This window comes from Stylophora pistillata, chromosome 12 (assembly GCF_964205215.1).
Source record: "Stylophora pistillata chromosome 12, jaStyPist1.2, whole genome shotgun sequence".
Lineage (NCBI taxonomy): Eukaryota > Metazoa > Cnidaria > Anthozoa > Scleractinia > Pocilloporidae > Stylophora > Stylophora pistillata.
This window is the reverse complement of record NC_142530.1, coordinates 14,866,286-14,885,000: the sequence shown is the minus strand read 5'-3', so window position 1 is coordinate 14,885,000 and position 18,715 is coordinate 14,866,286. Positions and strand designations below refer to the sequence as shown.

Below are 18,715 nucleotides of genomic sequence, written 5' to 3'. Positions count from 1 at the left end.
CTCATATCTAAGAACACAATAGCAGTTTGCTTTTCTTTATCGATAGCGTTAAGAATTGTATTAGTAGTTTTGATGACAGATGTTTCACACGAAAGCCATTTCTTGTTACCGCTTTGGGTTTTTGATAGGGTGTCATTTGATTGCAGGTGCGAAGGAAATTGATTGTGTGCGACTCCTTCGCAAACTTTAGACAACACTAGTAACAGTGAGATAGGCCGATTATTGTTAGCCTGCTCATGGTCGCCGTCTTTTGGAATCGGTATTACCTCGGCTTTTTCCATTTTGAAGGAAAAACACATGTTTCAAAGGATGTGTTAATAATAGACGTAATTGTGTGAACGGTTGAATTTAGACAGTCTTTGATGACGCGAATTGGGATTTTGTCAATCCCTGGGGCCTTATTTGAAGGCATCGTCGTTATTATACGCTCTATCTGTTTGAAATCAACGGCTCTCGTTGTGAACTGGTCAGAAAGGAGGTATTGTCCTGGTGTAAAATAATTATGATTGAGTGTTAGGTTGCAGTCATCAGCCAATGATGCAATTTTGTCAACAGTCCTCTGACCAACAGATACGAAGAACTGGTTAAATTCATCTGCAGTAGTTTTGTCGTTTTTACTGAATATTCGCTGGGATGTAGATTTATTAGGGATGCAGTAGCGAATTGCTTTCCAGATACTATTGGTGTTGTTTGGGTTCCTCTGAATCTGTTCGACAACACTCACCTGAAAAACGCGAACACTTAACGTCTGTTCTGCAGGCTATAAAGACATATACTCATCTGCGAGTAGAGCCTTCACTAATTCACGGCATACTTGAAGAGAGTTACCTTGTAAGTCCATTAGTCACGACCATTTACCCAATTTTTAACAAACGAAGGAAAATCCATCGCCATATTTGAAAACGAGAATACCCAGGGGTTGAGGTTGAAGAGAATTAACCCTAACCCTAACCCATTAAAAACAGATCGACCATCTTCCCCAATTTTGGAATTTAAGAGGTGAGTGTATTATTATATCGTAATTTTGTATCGTTAGGTTGTTATCGTTAGCTTCAATTCATGATTTCCTGTGAATTTAAGAGGGGGTCAGTAAACGGGGTCAGTAGGGATCCAGTAGGGGGTCAGTTGACCCGGGTTCAGTGTTTTGTCCTTGCCCTTCTATTTCACACACCTTATCATTTGTCATACTCATTCAAAGCACATACTCATTTAAGTCAGACGGAAAGATCCGAAGTAATTTGGATGACACCGCGGAAATACGTTTTTTAGGGCACGATACCCCTTCTGTGGCCCACAGAGATCACTACAAAGGTCGAAATAAAAACACATTTCAAAAGTCTGAAACGAATTTACAAGTCTACAACAACATTCCAATCCTGTATATTCATTTTAATTCACTGTACGAATTTCTTATTTAACAAAACAATTTTCCAAATCCTGAAAACGCATTTACACTATTTCGAAAACACATTTCGAAAGGTTCGCAACACATTCGACCCAGTACCCAAAGAGTTGACGGAGAAAGGAGTGGTTATCCTGCTCTCTCCTCAGTCTCGTCGCCATGTTTTGCTCCACGTGTGGAGAGACGCTCCAAACATCGTTTAAATTTTGCCCGAAATGTGGCAAGGATCGCAGAAATACCTCAGTATGAAAAGCTGTCGAACAAACGAAAGACAAGGATAGGTCCTTTTAAAAATTTAGAGCAGCAAAAGAGAAGCAACGGGCCACGTTCTTCAGAAGTAAGCCTGGCAAGAATGGCAAGTCTGCAGGCGGAAAGCGGGAGGATATGGACCAAAGCGTGAAAATTAATGTTGGGATAATAGTGCATGACAGCCAGGGAAAAGAGGTGACAGTACGAAGAGGAAAAGGTTTGCCAGTAAGTGTTCCGAAGAACTGCACTGCGAGGATGCTACGTAAGGCTGCAACAGATAAGCACAAGGCACATTCCAAAGATGTAATCAAGCCAGAAAAAAGTATGTGTTGCTGTATGAAAATCGCACAGAGGTTAAAACTTTGAAAGAATCATCAGAGCCCTTTGTTTTGTATAAGTATAAGGAAAAATGTAATAAGGGGTGGCAAAGGTTGAACTTTTTCATATGTGAACAATTAGAATTTTCTCAGTCTACACTAGAGAAATTCATTGCAGAGGAAGCAACAAGTTCAAGTGAAGATGAAAGCGGGAGTGGTGTAGAAGAGAAAAAACCTTCCGACTAAGAGAACAAAGACTTCAACGCTTGAAAAGCAAGATTTTGATGACAATCTCCCCTACATGCTGCACCCAGACACTTCAAACAGTGATGCAGAAACGTAGAGGGACAGTGAAATTGCAAATAATCCTTCAGGCACATCACACAGGGATGCTGAAGCACAGGAAGAGCTTGTTTTAAATAATGTTCCTAATTGCAACTTGAACAAACTTAGGGATATGTTCCCAATACAGAGGAATATGTACTTTAGAGGGCCCTCTCCAAAACAAATGGTGACATAAGTTTGGCAATAAGGGATATACTTGAAGGACGATCAGCTGAATTAACTTCATTACTGTCTCCTCAAGGTATTTATGCATCACTGAATTTTTGCAATGATGTAATAGGAGACCAAGAGTTTGAGGAAGGTACCCCAGACATACCATGCACATCATCTCATGACCATAAACAAGTTGAAGGATCATTCACAACTTCACTTGAGAACCTAGCAAGAGATGAGATTATAAAGATAAGTCCCTCAGATTAAAGGTCGGGAGGCGTAACATTTGGGAAGACTCAAAGCTAAAACTGGCAAAATGCACTGACTCAGACTTTTCCAACATTATATGGGTGCAATTTGATGGCGAGCTAGCTGTTGACCAGGGGGGCCCCACGCAATGAGTTTTTTACATTATTAGGTAGAGAGTTCTGTGGTTCGAACATGTTTATTGGCACTGATAACTGCAAGCTGTTCAACCAGGACCTTTTAGCATTGGAACAAGGAAGCTATTTCGTGTTCGGAAAGCTATGCTCACTTGCAATAATGCAAGAATTGCCAGCACCATCTTCCTTTTCTCCAACTGTAGCAGACAACATTGTATTAGGAGAATTGAATAGAGCTCGGACCAGAATTGATGATGTTTGTAATGCAAAAGTGAGGGACAAGTTAAAACAGCTTGAGAGCATCGAGGATCCAGCAGAGTATAAGCAAGTTGCATCTTTTGAATGCCCATTTAGATTGAAGGCAGGATTTAATAAACCATGGTTACCATTGATGACAAAGCCAAGATGCTACATGTCATTGCCTGACATTATACCTTAGTTCAATCATTAGCTGAGGTTAACCAATTCAGAGGGGCTGAAATTAAATGGGCTCCTCGATTGCTTTCGTCAGCACCCATATGAAGCCAGGAAACTTTTCCTCTATGAGAACCAAATTTCGTGGGAACAACTTGATGACCTGTTAGTGACATCACTGTCATTAGTTGGAAGCAACAAAAGAGAGCTGGAAGAAAAGGTGGCTTTCAATTTGACAACATGTCATGAAGATGTTGAGGCTGGTAAGATCATTGGCAGCATTGAAGATTTTGACACCGGACAAAAATCTGTTGTAGTCATTACAGCAGCCATGGTTTTTCAGTTTGTAACAGGCTCACTCCAAATATCAGCTCTTGTATTTAACCCTCCACCTTCAGAATAGTTTCTGCATGATAATCCAGGAAGGAAAATAACGGCAAATACCTGTAACAACACCCTTACTCTTCCAGTAAGTGCCCCATACTTAAATGATGGTTTGTTCCGGGATAAGTTTACGACATGTCTTTTAGATTCTCCCAGATTTGGGAATGTGTAGCCATAACCTGATCAAATTTCTGAGTGGCATATGATATGCATTTAGCAGTCTCAGAGGTGGGTTGAGGGGGCAGTGGTGAATTGGTTGGCAAGGCACCTCCCTTTCTTTGGTTTACTCTGTAGAATATCCTGGAAATAGGTACCTCCCCTTTATGAAAATTTCACGTAGAGGATTCACAATACAGCCACCCACTTTCTAACATTTCTGGATCTACTGGTACAACTTAGCCTGCTGATGTCTGACTGTCATCCCTGTATAACCATAGAATATACACCAGGTTATGGAGTTTGTGACTGTAGACCCCAATGTGCATTCGGCCTACAAATTGTTCAAGCATATTTCACACCTACTTGGATACATGTAGATGCACAATGGAACCTGTATATACCCTTTCTGGGAAACATTGTCACACATAAAGCAACAAAGCTCAGTGCACGGAGGATTGTGGGTATGGATGTTTTTTGTGGTTTTGGAAATGTACTATAGAGGTTTGTAACAGCTAGAAGGCTTCACAGCTTCCAAAAACGTGTTAACGGTCGTATGTTTATCAGTAGCTGAGAAGCTCCCTTAATTCATTAGGCACTAGTGACTTATCTGCTTCTTAGGAGACAAAGTTTCCTTGAAGGGGTATGTACTTTATTTAGATGCATCAGACTAAGGACTAGTATCAGCAGCATACAGTACCCTAAATCATTGTGCATCCAACTTTTTATATTTAAGGTAGCCCATGCCTACCTGAGAACATTTTTTATAACTTGCATCATGAGACTGTTGTGCTCTCAACCTCATGACTTCATGAGCATCCTCAAAATATCAATTTTCAGTACATCTCAAATTATTATATACCAAAGTTTTGAAATATTTATACAAACCACTGCATTTATATTTTTGTCATTATTTTGGAATTGGAATATCTAACGGCTTGTTCATAATTATTAGTAATGTTTGCAGAGGTTGAGCAGAGAACATGATGGTGTGAGCCATAAAAAGGAACTTTTACTGGATAAATAGATAGTGCAGGGAACCTTAATGGCAATTCATTTGGATTTTCCCATTACAAGAGAAGAGCATTTGACTTGTTGAGGTCAATGTACTGTACTGGACATTCATGTTGTGGTTAGCTATACATTATAGTAACCCAACTCCTGAAATTTTCTCTCCTTCTAACATGGTAGGCAGTTTTATGCATCAGAATTTTCAAAATGCCCTACCCCCATATAACAACAGAAAAAGAAACGTTTAACTTTGCCATGAGCCTACCATGGTAAATATTGCTTAATCCATTCATTAAGATTTCCCAAAAGTTTTCATTCAATAGGTTTTTGTAGTTAAAGCATGTTATGTCAATTGTAGATGGTTACCTATGTAGTTAAAGCTATAGTGATTCCATTTTGTAAATAGTTAGAGATGCCAAAAGATACCCATTACCTCCAATAGGGGTGGCCATTCACATGGGCCTCAGTCCCTGGAAGTTCAAAGCAGAGAAAATAAACACACCTTAGTGTAGTCTACGGAAAGATACCAGAAAAATATTGAGACATAGCACCTCAAAGCGCACCGCTGAAAATAACATAGAATTGTAGGCATTTATACCTTAGGTTACATTAAGACTGTTTTACTAAAGAGCCGCTGTGACAGCCCTCGATATCAGGGTGTTGTTCCCTAGGGCCATTACTGAGGCCAAGTCTAAATGAAACCTATGGTGAATGTCTGCAGAAAGATATTTTCATCTGATTTGCAAGTGCAGTGAATGTCATTTTCTAGGTCCAGTTCTGAGATTTCCCCTCAATTGGGGAAATATGGACGTTTCTTGGTATCATTTTAATTTCTTATGTCGTTTAATTTGTTATTAGAGGATTGCTGATAAGATATTGACAGTCATTAGCAAATAATTAATTTTTACCCAACACCCGACCTTGATTAGTTTGTTGTAATTCAAGGTACTATGCCTTTTCCAAATTCATTATTTTGCTGAGACCTTTTGTTGAACTTCAATACTGCAGGGAGCTCAACAATCTCACAAAGTAATACAATGTATTTTCTGCCCTAACAGTAATCAGTAATGTTTGTTAGATTTGTTTTGTTTATAATATTAAATGGAATATTACATTACAATTTATATCATTAGCACTATAAGTGGTCCCTCAGCCCCATTTCCACTGTTCATTTTGTTGCAATCAAATCTCAGGACTTAACACTTATCAATTGTTTCTAAACATTTGTTTACAAACATAGGTACTTGCATAATAGTCTAGGGGAGAATACCAGAAAAATATTGCATCACAGCATCCCACAATAGCAGCTAAAAGTAGCATAAAATTGTATACATTTACCTTAGGTTTTACTTAGATGTAAAACTTCCTAATGGACCTGTGGGACAACACCCTGATCGGGCATTTGCCTTCCCAGGTTTTGCATATATCCTTTGTAAAATTCTAAACAGAAATAGAATTGTATAGCTAATCTAATGTACTCACCTAGTAGGATAGATGCATGCATAAAAATATAATGCAACGTATTTTCTGCCCTAACAGTAATCAGTAATGTTTGTTAGATTTGTTTTGTTTATAATTTTTACAAAGGATACATAGGAATCTTGGAACATAAATACCTGATATTAGGTGACCCACAGGCCCATGAGTAAGACCCAGTCTTAATGAAATCTTGGCAGATGTCTACAATCTTTATGCTGTTCTTTCAGCTGTTTGTTTTTGGGGTGCTGAGACGTCCCTCTGGACTACAAAGAGCAAAATGATGAAAGAGAAATAAGTGTCATATATCATCAGCTAGGGAGGAGGAATCAGACTGTTATTTAAAGGAAAGAGTTAGTTTTCGTTATTGAGATTGAACATATCTTCAGATAATTGAAATACATATTTAAATTGATATGCTTACACAGTTCATGCCAGATCAATAAATTTGTAATTTATTAAGTTGGTCTGTATCCATGTCTTGTGGATTCTATAAAGCCATCTAGAAAACTACCAAGTGGTTGAGTAGTGTGCTAGCTGGCTCACCTGTGGGTTTTGTTTCTAAACTTTTTTTCTTTTTGGGGGGGGAGGGGGGAGGGGAGTTTGGGGATTCCTCTGGTGCACTAAAAAAGAACCAAAAGTCAGGGGAAAAAAAATTAAGAAGATAAACCCACAGGAGAGCTGTCTAGCAGGCCACATGAAAATGGTAGGGCTGAATACTAGAAATGTATCAAAATTTCTGGAGAAGTGGTAGGACTAACCCTAACAGCCCTGCCCCTTCTGCACTGCCTTTTCACTGAGCACCCATGTCAACACCTAGTACCTAGTTACATATCATTGTATTGTAATCACAGAAGGTATGAACTTCTCAAGTCTGCATAAACGCATGTAGATTTTTTGTTTTGTGCCTATTTATTTAGAAATTTCTACATTCTACTGCTAATACATGGCTAATGTACTTCACTACTGCATTTATGCCTGTTGCCGGATTTCATAACCATGCCTGCCTGGGGTGAGTCACTAAAATATTGTACTGATTGGCTCAAGACCAATATACCGTCGAACCTCTTTTAAGCGCTTACCCTCTATTGAGTAGTCATTTAGCAAAGTCCCAAATGTTCCTCCTCACATTTACTGTAAATCTAACCCCTATTTGACCTCTATTAAAATGTTTTTCCACATTTTCTAATAAGATTTTTAATGATTTTTGTTTGCAAAGCAATAAGCAGACAAATAATTAACACCTAAATATATAACTGCAGTTTCTCAAGTGTCAGTTTCTGATCAGGAAATGTAATCCGCTTGTGCGCGCCCAGTCACTGCAAATTCCTCTTTCAGCAATTTCCGCTGCAGCCAGTGAGAAGAAAGTGCATTGCCCTTCAAAAATATATTCATATGGAATTTCAAGTCCAAAGCCAACTCCTCTCTTGATACTTTTCTCGTTGACTACAACTTTACCAGTGTTCGAAAAAACCTCTCTTAAGCGGTCAGTTAGCAAAGTCCCAAGGGTGACCGCTTAATAGACGTTCAACAGTAGCAAGAAAGAGTGTGTTGACCTTCACAAAATTTTGACATTTGGAGTTAATTGGCTTAATACTTATCGAGATACAGCCACTCAAAAACTATAGTGTTGAAATAATGATAGAGCTTCATGCCAATTGCTTGGCTTATCTAAAGATTGCCGGTAATCATTGTCAACTTTGTCTTGGTTAATATCAGCACAAGCAGTGGCCTGCTCTATTTGCTGTTCTGTGACATGTCGCAGGTGATCCTCACCACCAGACCTTTCTGGTGGTGACGATTTTATCTTAATTTGTAAATATTTTTGATGATTAGAGTGAATTATCGTTATCATAATGTGTATCCTCTAGTTTTTCTTACATTTTTATTAGACATTTAACCCACTTTTTATTTTCGATTTTCAAGCATTTTATCATAATTTTTGTTATATTTTTTGTGATTATGGTGAATAAAGGATTATTTTTATTAAAAAAAGCTCAACTGGTTTTCCGGGTTCTGTATGATGCCTACAAGGTCGAATGTAGTGGGTGTTCCAGTGCAGCTTGACAAAATCCAAGTCCTGCTTAAAAGATCATGGAAGCAAAACCAGACACTCATCGTGGTATGTATTTCCACTCATGAAAACTCCTCTATCCATCAGATCTTTGAAAAAATTAATCCATCAGGTAGTACAGGACTTTCTAAGAAACGCCACCAGCATTCAATTCTCTGGTTTCCTGTAGAAACCGATGAGATTTACCGATGAGATTTCTCTCCAGAGAGCTCATTGTCATCACTTGCCCTCAAACAACACTGCATGGCCGCCATTATACCATTCTCAGAACCAGGATCTGTTCGCAAGAGTTCAGGGCATCCCTGAAGTTCTGTGACACACTCAAGGTGCTATTTGGCAACCACTGAGGGCTCATTATTTGTTGGGATAACTTTTATCCACAATACTCGCCGACTGTAACCACCAACAGCAGCATGTATTGAGAAGCTGTTTCCACATGTGGTTTTCGTCTCCTGCATGAAGAGTTATATCCTGACAAATACAACCGTTTCGTCTTAAAGAGTTTTTTTCGCGTCCTAACGACTTTTTTAAATAAAAATCACACACACTATGAATAATAATTTTTAGTACATTTTACAGTTAATTGGATGTGAAAAAAAGAATGGTGCGTACTGGGAATAGCGATCTAAACAATTATGGACTAATTGAATATGCAATGGCATATTGCAACACCCCCCTTCTCTTAGAGATGATGACATCGGTGGCTAGAAGACTTTGTATAGGATTCTTGTATCCGTGTACTCTGAAATTGGGACACATTTCACATCCTTGTATGCGTAAAAGTTGAGGTGCTGATCCGAAAACTTGTCACACGCTTACGAACAAAAAGAGAAAACTAATAATATCCGTGATGAAAAGCTACGACAGCTACAATTATTCATACGACACACTACAAATACATTTCTATTAAACTGCTATAGTGTCTCTAGATCTGTTCAATTAGTCTTGTAGGTGGTTTAATAGCTCTTCAAGGACGAGACAGCGCAATTCCGACAGGGGTCTTTTCCGGCACACGCTGTTTGTGCAATGGCTTTGGTGATGGCTGGTCAGCGACATCAGCTGCTGTTGAGCTGGGATGTTTGACAAGTCCGGGTCTTGGTGACTTCTGTTCCGGGAATTACTAGGGCCTTGTTTAATTCCTCTTGTTGGCTTTCAATCGTTGGATGAATATGGCGACGATTCCCAAAGTACCGGGCACCGGATTCAGTCTGTACCTCATATCGCCTGGGCGAATTTCCACTTGGCTGCTGTACTACCGTGGCTTTCTGCCAGATTGGTTTCTTGGATCCAACTGGAACCGGACACTCTGAAATTGTTGTAGATCTTGAAGCCTTTTGTCTGTCTGATCGTAGTCATCACGTTAGGCTTGTTTCTGTGCTATCTGCGCCTCTCTGCTGGCCTCTTGATTGGGATGCAGCCATTGATGGATAGGAAGGAGTGCTCTACATTTCCTCAAAATTTTGGACCAATGACACTTGAGCCCGTGTGGTTGACCGCATACTCTCGACGAGCACTTCATTATTCAGCCTTGTAAATGCGTTTTCATGATTTGCGAAATTGTTTTGTTAAATTAGAAATTCGTCCAGTGAATTAAAATGAGTATACAGGATTGGAATGTTGTTGTAGACTTGTAAATTCGTTTCAGACTTTTGAAGTGTGTTTTTATCTCTTATAATATACATGAAAAACTTTCTCAGTTCTGATTGGTTAAGATGAATGCAGTCTTCAGTTAATTCAGTGGTTAAGAGGATTAATTCAGTGCAAAGAAAGAAACAAACCAGACATTCTGATTGGTAAGAATGATTGGTAAATGTCAATGTCAATGTCAATGTCACTTGCAAGGTTTGAATAAATTATTTTTGCACCTGATGCGCGCGCTTTTCTTCTGCGTAGTTATGAGAAGCTACCTCGTATTTTTTCATGTATATTATTAATACATAATCGCCTCCCGGTTAGCTCAATTGGTTAGAGCGCCGGATTGTGTTGTGCGGGGAGGTCGAGGGTTCGAGCCCCGGCCGGACCAAGACTCAAGGTCTTAAAATAAGTGAGGGGAATTTGCTACCTTTCTATAATCAAGAAATGCATAGAGATACTAGTCTTCTCGGATAAGGACGAATAATCCGTAGGCCCCGTCTCGTGCAGGGTTAGGGGTAGGAGACGTTAATTTCCCACGCACGAGATTACTGTGTGTTGCCCCTGAGAAGCCCCTATGGGGAGTGGTCAATTAACCTATGTAGTATATATATTCACATGATTTTCTCGAACAATTTGGAATAAATAAGCACTTGTAAATGTTTTCAAAGACCACAAATTGCACTCGTCCTACGAGCTCATACAATTTTGTTAGTCTTTGAAAATTTTTACCCGTGCTTATTTATTCCAAATTGCACTCGAAATCATGTGATTACCTATACGAATTTGTAGTGACCTCTGTGGGCCACCGATACAGTATTTTATTGGTCATCGGACACCTTAACAAAACCTTAAAATGCCGCGGGTCGACAGAGCTGAATAACGTATACGCATGCGCCAGGTTTTGCCGCGGAAACACGGATTTTGAGTCGTTCGCATGGTTGATTTCCTATTCTGTTGCTTCGAGGTGCGTTTTCCTTGCCGCTTTTCGTTTACAGAACAACCTCCAAAAACTTGGTACACCCCCTAAAAATTTTCAAAAATTAGTTTTCTCCTTAAAACCTCTGGAAGTAGGAGAATGCCTTCGACGAAAACAGAGTTCCTGGGTTTTAAAAGTCAGCTCTTATTATTTTCCGCTAAATTTTAGACCTAGGACACTTGAGCTCGCGTTATTGACCGCATACTCTCTCACGTGAGCATTTCATTATTCAGCTCTGTCCCGCGAGTCTAGTCGACAGCGTAAAAAGGCAAAACTTAGAAAGAACACTATAAACTTAGCTTTGAAACTCGGCTCACCTTTTGGTTAGTTCTAATGCTCCATTATATATTTTGCCAAAGTCGAACTGAAGTTGCACACGATATGAAATTGTTGTCTTTCGGTGGAGGCTCCGTGGCAACTAAGCTATGTTTATGAAAGAGCTTATGCGCTAAGGCTAAATCAAAGGGCTCTTGGAGCCAGCTCATTCATTTCATGGTGACGAGCAATTTTTACGTAGCTGTTATTGTTGGTCATCTAAAGCAAAGGGTAAAGAAGAGATTGTTATTGATAATATTGTAATGGGGTAGTGGTAATTTTTTTTATGAACCAGTGACTGCACGGGGCATCAATATCAACCAAACACGAATACCCCACTTATTATGGATCTTGCGCTTCAATACTCGACACATCAGAGAATTCCTGCCATACAGGACCTTGCAGGTGTACCAGACATCAGAACTATTTAACCTTTCTCAGCGCTTTTCCTGCTCGAGGTATTTCTTTGATGAGCAGGCCAATCATTTTTTTTTTTGTCACTCACTATCTCCTTGTAATGCCTAGATTGTTACGAGTCGTGATTTTATTGTCTTTGTAAAGAGCACGTTAAGTGACTCGACATTTACAGTTAAAGAAATCGGAACGTATTTCATAATGAAATGTTGTACTATGGAATGGAACAATTCGCCACTTTGATCGGTACACTGCACGCACGCTTGCACTATCTTGAGCCCGGAGTCTCTTTCGGCTACTTGTCAGCGGTTAGTTGCGGGAGATTAAAGTGCAGATAGGTCACGTGCAGTATCGAAAGAATTGATACTCTTCGCTAGTATCGTTATTTTCCGATCCAACCTCGGTATCGCTGGTATCGAATATTTGGTAACGGTATTGGCCATCCCTAGTGTGAAGGATCATGAAGTTCCAGGTAAAAGTCGAGTGCGGCAAAGATAAATTTATGAAGTTCTATCTAGAAGCGGACGTTGTTGATGGAATCGTGCTTAAGTATTCGTTTTCTTCGCTTGTGGAGGATATCAGACGGACCTGCGGTAGCTTGCGATATCACACGTCAAGCACTCTGCGAATACAATAAAAGGACGAAGATGGCGATTATGTGAATCAAAGCGAGGACGATACAGAGAACTTTCAAGGAATGATCTCATTACAGTTAAATTCCTTTTAGTAAAATCCTGAAATCAAAACTCTGCATAAATGACCATGTCTATGCAATTTTGTTTGATAGCTTGACACCGGTTAAATTGCTTGGCTTCCTTCAGCTCACCGTAAGCACATATACCAGATGCTAATATCATTTGAAATAGACAGCATTCAGCCACGATTGTTGTCATAATTTGACAGTAAAACTTTTTCTTGGGGTCCTGAAATCAGAAATGCATGTCTGTGGGCATGAGCAAGCACTTCTATTTCATTCCACACATCTGCTGTATAATAAATTGCCATCGGTACAAACTGGACATGTCCCAGAGACTTACAGATCTTTAACTCTTGAAAATTTCTTGAAAAGCATCAGTTATTGCTCAGGTGCATTCCAGGAATGTCTGTCTTCTGTGTTGAGTTCATTTCAGTCTTGTGCATTCCCTTCCACAATACTTCAGTTTTGTTTCTGCAAATTAATACAATGAAATGTTACTGTAATATAAATAATTTTGATATGAAATTGCATATAAAGCCTGTATAACCCCCCTTAGCCCTTTAATCTGGATATCTTTTAGAACTTACCTGCCTTGTGTGCTAAGATGCCCAGCAAACTTAAGACAGGGATACCAGCCTAGAGGGTTCCCTGTCTTGTTTAATACTGGTTTTGGAGAATTTGTCTTTGTGTATAATTTTTACATGCATTAGGGTAAGGCTATAGCTATATGTATTGGAAAGTGTGATAAATTGACCTGGAATCTCTTTTTTGACACGCTAACTTTTTCCAAATATTACGTATGATACTACAGAAGTCATTGTTTAAAAATGGAAATTCTTACACAGTTCTCAATGAAATATACAATGGTTTATTATCACTATAGTATGACTCTAGTACACCCGAAGACTTAACAAAATGTGGAATATTAGTGTAGATGTGATCTATTAGTGAGCGATAGTCTGTCGTTTACTGCCTAGTTAGCTGTATATAACCTCTTTCTTCAACTAAACATTTTTTTAGTGCTGTTTGCTCAGATGCCTTTTGTAGCAAGTTGACATTAAAATCACCAAGAAGTACAACTGGTATGTCAGGAGTTGTTAATTTTGAGTCACAAAGATAATTTAAAGCATTAATAAACTTTGTTATCCTTACATTTGAACTGAATCTGTAAATACTAGTTACATGCAGGTTTGGAATTAATTGCCAATAACCATTACTGTAATCTCTACTCCATTAACGTTAAATCTGTGGGGTGTTTCTTTACATTGAAACAGGTTCTTAACATACACAGCTGATCCACAGCAACTTCTAATTGGTGACTGATTGTAGTCATTTCTGTTTAGTGTAAATTCCTTTATATTGTACAAATCATCTTTGTCCAATGCACAAAGTCGAGTTTCTACAAAAACGTTGATATCAGAGTTTTGAACGTTGTAATCACTTTGCACATGATCAATGTGAAGATACAAGGACCTGACATGAAATACAACTGTAATAGAGTCATTTGTAGTTTTAAGAGCCACTAAAGGTTGGAGGTACGCTTCAGTTTTCAGTCTGTTCATCTCATTCACAACCTTCTGGCTAACCTTTATTTTATGCTCATTTAAGCTAATAATGTGAAGACTAGAACTGTTTCGCACTCGACTTAAGCCCACATAGTGCGTGTGTTCTTGGGTGGAGCATGGAAAATCAACAACTGCAGCATTTGAAGTGTCACCTTGACAACGGTGTATTGTTTTTGCACTTGCTTGTCTTAATGGAAATTGTCTACGAAGTATTTGTATTTGAGTTTTTCGGTTTATCTTAAATTACCTTTTTACTTCTAGGATTGGTGTCCATGTCCTATCTATCATGGTTTTGCGGTTATATCAATGTGAATTTTCTCTGCGCTGTTTTTTGCCTATGTCAGCATCTGGAAATAATACCCATATAATACTAGGTCTGCCAGAGTTCTCAACCCGATAGTCAATGTTTTTAATGATACATTCTGCACCATTTGTCGAACCATCTGTCACATCAACATTTGTTGTTATATCATACTTTGCACTGCTAGCTATTGAGGTTAGTGAATATAAACCCATTGTCTTTGTTGGATCATCTGGTATTTTGCTCTTCGTTTGTTTCTTAAGGTCATCAGATTTATCTCCAACTACAATGTCTATTGCCTTTATCTGACATTTATGACTTTGAGATTTAGCATACATACTGTTGTTGTGTGCATTTACCGATACATTTGTAGTAACAAACGGGTTGTTTCCATGGGATAATTACCATCTCCACGAGGTGTGTGTAAAAGCCTTTCCTTTAAACAGTCTATATCAAGTTCAGAATGCTTTCCTTCTCTCAACCGGTTAAGCAACTCTGCAACGTGTTTATTATCTTTTTGTCTCATTATGTCTGTTAATTCAAATAAGGTAAAAAGATCTGCCCACAAGTGGCTTGCCAATGCAGCATACTTTGTGTTTGGACTTTCAAAAATCCATCTGTCAAACACAGGTTTCAACTGGAAGAGATCTCCCATAGCTATTATGTTTATTCCACCGAATGGTTCCTTGCTACCCATGATCTGTTTTAATCTTAGATTAAGGAAATTGAACATACCACTTCCTACCATTGAGATTTCATCTATAAATATTACTTTAAGGTTTCTCAATTTTGCCCTTATGGTGTTAAGTCTGTCACTATCAAGTGCACAGTATTCAAATCCTTTATTAGCAGGTATTTTAAAGGCTGCATGTAAGGTATTTCCCTTGATATTGAATGCCGCTTTCCTATTGGAGCTGCTTTAATCACCTTGATCTCATCACGATTTTCACCTGCTATGCTATTTAAATACCAAAGCAGTGCTTCGTACAGTGCATTCGTAACAGTAGATTTACCAACGCCAGCACCACCTGACAAGAAACGTCTTACAGGGTCATCACTAATCTTAACTGAATGTAGTGCGTGATAAAAGAACTGTCTTTGTTTTTCATTCAATGAGCGAACAAGCTGGCGATATTCATCATTAGAAATTTGCTTTACAAGAAGCTCTTCTTGGTAAACGCATCTAGGAAAAATTGCTATGTCATCAAGCAAGTCATACTGGCTGTGTTGTTTATTATTCCCTGGATCAAAGCAGCCAAACAATTCACTTGGTTTTTGCTCGGTTGCACTGTCTTGCTTATTAATATGTTGTGCGTTTGGAGCAATATTGTCACACATACCTACTGAATAATCAAAGTCTAAATCTTCCATTGCTTTGTCTAATACTTCACTGCGATATTCATAATTTTGTCTATTAGAGCAAACAAGAGCCTTGATCTGATGAAATCGTTCTTGATAGGTTTTGCAACCTCTAAGCAAATCTTTGTACTCATTACGCCAGAGAGAATAAAGCATAAACTGCTCTCTATAATGACTTTCAGGATCTTTGCTTTTATGGAATTGGACAGATCAAATTATTTTGGGTTTTGTTCGTTTTACCAGTTTCATAGCACCTTTCATTTTGAGCTGAGGTTCATTTTTCTCTCCATTAACATTATCACCCATATCATAAGGGTCATCATCGTTGCTGTTAGCATCAAAAAGAGTTTCTGGCAAAAAGTTGTCAGAGGGTATATCAACCTTGTCATCAAAATCAGTGCCTGTTTCATTGTCACTGACACAATTAAACCAGGAAACAAAATCAACCAAACAACTATTTTCCAATTGTTTCGGACGTCTTTGGTAATGCTTAATGATGTTATCAGACTCTATATCACATGAATTATCTGGTAGCTCCTTGATCTTGTCCAATTTCTTTAACAGGAATGTCCTTTCATCAGGATGTGAAGTATTAACGAACTGAAAGTCGCGAGTAGATCTCCACATTGGCATTTGTAATACCAAGTATGCTGCCTCTTGAGCACTTATTTCTATAGCATTCAGAAATTTGTTTCCGATGTGCCTAACTTTTTGAGAGTTAACTTTGTTGCCTGACTTTACTTCTTCTGTTGCTTTTTCCAGAAGCTTGCTCATGCCTCTCTGTCCTTTTGTTATATCAGATAAAATATAAGTAGCACAGGCATAAGGGTGTAAGACATATTGCATATCCATGTTTGCCCTCCATGCTTTCAGTAATTGTATATTGTAATTATTTAACCTTATTTCTGATGGCAGTCTCTTTAAAAATAGAGCGTTTCGTTTTATGGTGTGCCTTAATGCTTAACTTTCCTCAGTCAGCCCTAACTTCTTTAGGAATTGCTCAGAAAGTTGTATCCACCACATTTCAGACTGTCTAGTTGTTCTTTAATTTTCTCGACATTTTCTTTAATCTCTTTTTGCTTGTCATCATCAAAAGTATCATATTCCTCAAGAGGTGTAAAGATAATACTTTGCTGCATTGGTGGCAAGGGTAAGTTAAACCTGTAAACTTTCTGACCCATTTTCTTAGAAGTCTTGGCATGCCTATGCAGCTGCTGATTGACAAGAGGTTCCATTTTACTAGTATTTGCCAAATTGATGATGTACTGATCAGAACTTTTGTCATATTGTGGTGCATCTTTCACCCAGAATAGACCATGAATGTGTGGACTTCCTCTTTGCTGAAACTCAACTCTGTAAAAATAATCAACTATTTCTCCTATTGGCATAACATCACTTTTGAGAACATCCTGTATAAACAATTGCACCACATGCTCAAAATTTCTTGCACATGTTATAGGGTCTCTCTGGATAAGGTCTGATTTTTGCTGCCAAGTCATGCTATTTATTTCTTCATCAGAATATTCCTTCTTTTCAAGGATTCTACCAAGGGTTTGAAGTAAATGTTTCCATGTTGTTTCTGCAGCTGAGAAACAACAGAACCATGTAGGGTTGCCAAGCTGAAGGATCATTGCAAACAAATCCTTTTTGCATTTTTGAAAATAAGCTGGACTTCCTCTAAGATTTTTTAATACTCTAACACCTTCACCGAGACTGATGTGTACTGTTGCATTAACATCACTTGGTACATTTACCACATTTCCATGGATTGACAGCTGACCACCTCTAGGAAGTTCACGGATTTTCATAAATGGAATTCTTGGCGATATAAGCCTTTCCTCTAATGTAGTCAAATCAAGCACTGGTGGTTTATCAGGAAAAGTATTGCCATTTTCCTTTGAACACTGAGGTAATTTACCCTCTTTTATGTTCATATGACAAGTATTACATATCCACTCAGTGTTATCAATACTTCTTACTCCTGGAATACAGGACTGAACAAGACTTTCTGAGCATTTGGTATAACTACTTGCATTGCATTTTCTAACTGATGTTCTGTACCACAGTTGATCACGGCAGGTACATATATACTCAGGACCACAGGTAATATTCTTATGAAACTTGGTTATCATGGAAATGCAAGAATTTGCATAATTATTTTCGCCACAGTCTAACATAACTGTACTATGCCAATTATTGGTGCCCTTCTGGATATTAATTTTTTGCTTTATTTGTCGTTACCTTTGCATGTATTCTCTTTGAGAAGCTTTAAGCTTTTCTACTTTTTCTACTTGTGGTAGTTTTACTCTCTTATGATTATCTTTCTGTTTGCCAACATCCTGTGCTCGTTTCTTTTGCATGTATTCTCTGTTAGAAGCTTTATGCTTTTCTGCTTTTTCTATTTCTGATAAGTTCAGTGTCTTGGGATTACATTACTGTTTGCTAACATCTTGTGAACATTTCTTTCGCATGTATTCTACTTTGGAAGCTTTACGCTTTTCTGCTTTTTCTACTTCTCATTCTGATAATTCTAGTCTGTTATGGTTATCTTGATGTTTGTTAACAGCCTGTGCACGTTTCTTTCGCATGCTTTCTCTTTGAGCAGCTCTATGTTTTTCTGCTTTTGATAAGTTTGGTATCTTATAAATATCTTCTTGTTTATTAATTTCTTGTGCAGGTTTTTTTTTGCATGCATTCTCTTCGAGAAACTTTGCGCTTTTCTGCTTTTTCCACCTCTGATGATTTTAGTCTGTTATAGTTACCTTCCTGTTTGTTAACAGCCTGTGTACATTTCTTTTGCATGGATTCATTTTGAGAGGTTTTACCTTCATCACATTGTTCTACTCTTTCTCCATGCAAACTTGCCAACTTTTGAATTAGCCCATTCTCAAATGTCATATCAGGGGTAATAGGGTTCAGTGGTGGCATTGTAGAGACATAATGATATTCTTGTATAGGGCCAATATAAATATCTGTTGTCTGTCCATTAGTATTGACTGGATTTATAACTGTGCCAGGGGAAAAATTTGCGCTTGACTCAATAATATTTATACCCTGGCCCCAGAGGTTTCTCTTTTTCTCCCTGGTTA

The 18,715-nt window shown here is 38.3% G+C and overlaps 1 pseudogene; it reads right to left on the bottom strand.

Annotated features, from left to right (window-relative positions):
* Positions 1-13,597: 13,597 nt before the first annotated feature.
* LOC148718940 (uncharacterized) lies at positions 13,598-17,803 on the bottom strand (annotated as a pseudogene).
* Positions 17,804-18,715: the final 912 nt, after the last annotated feature.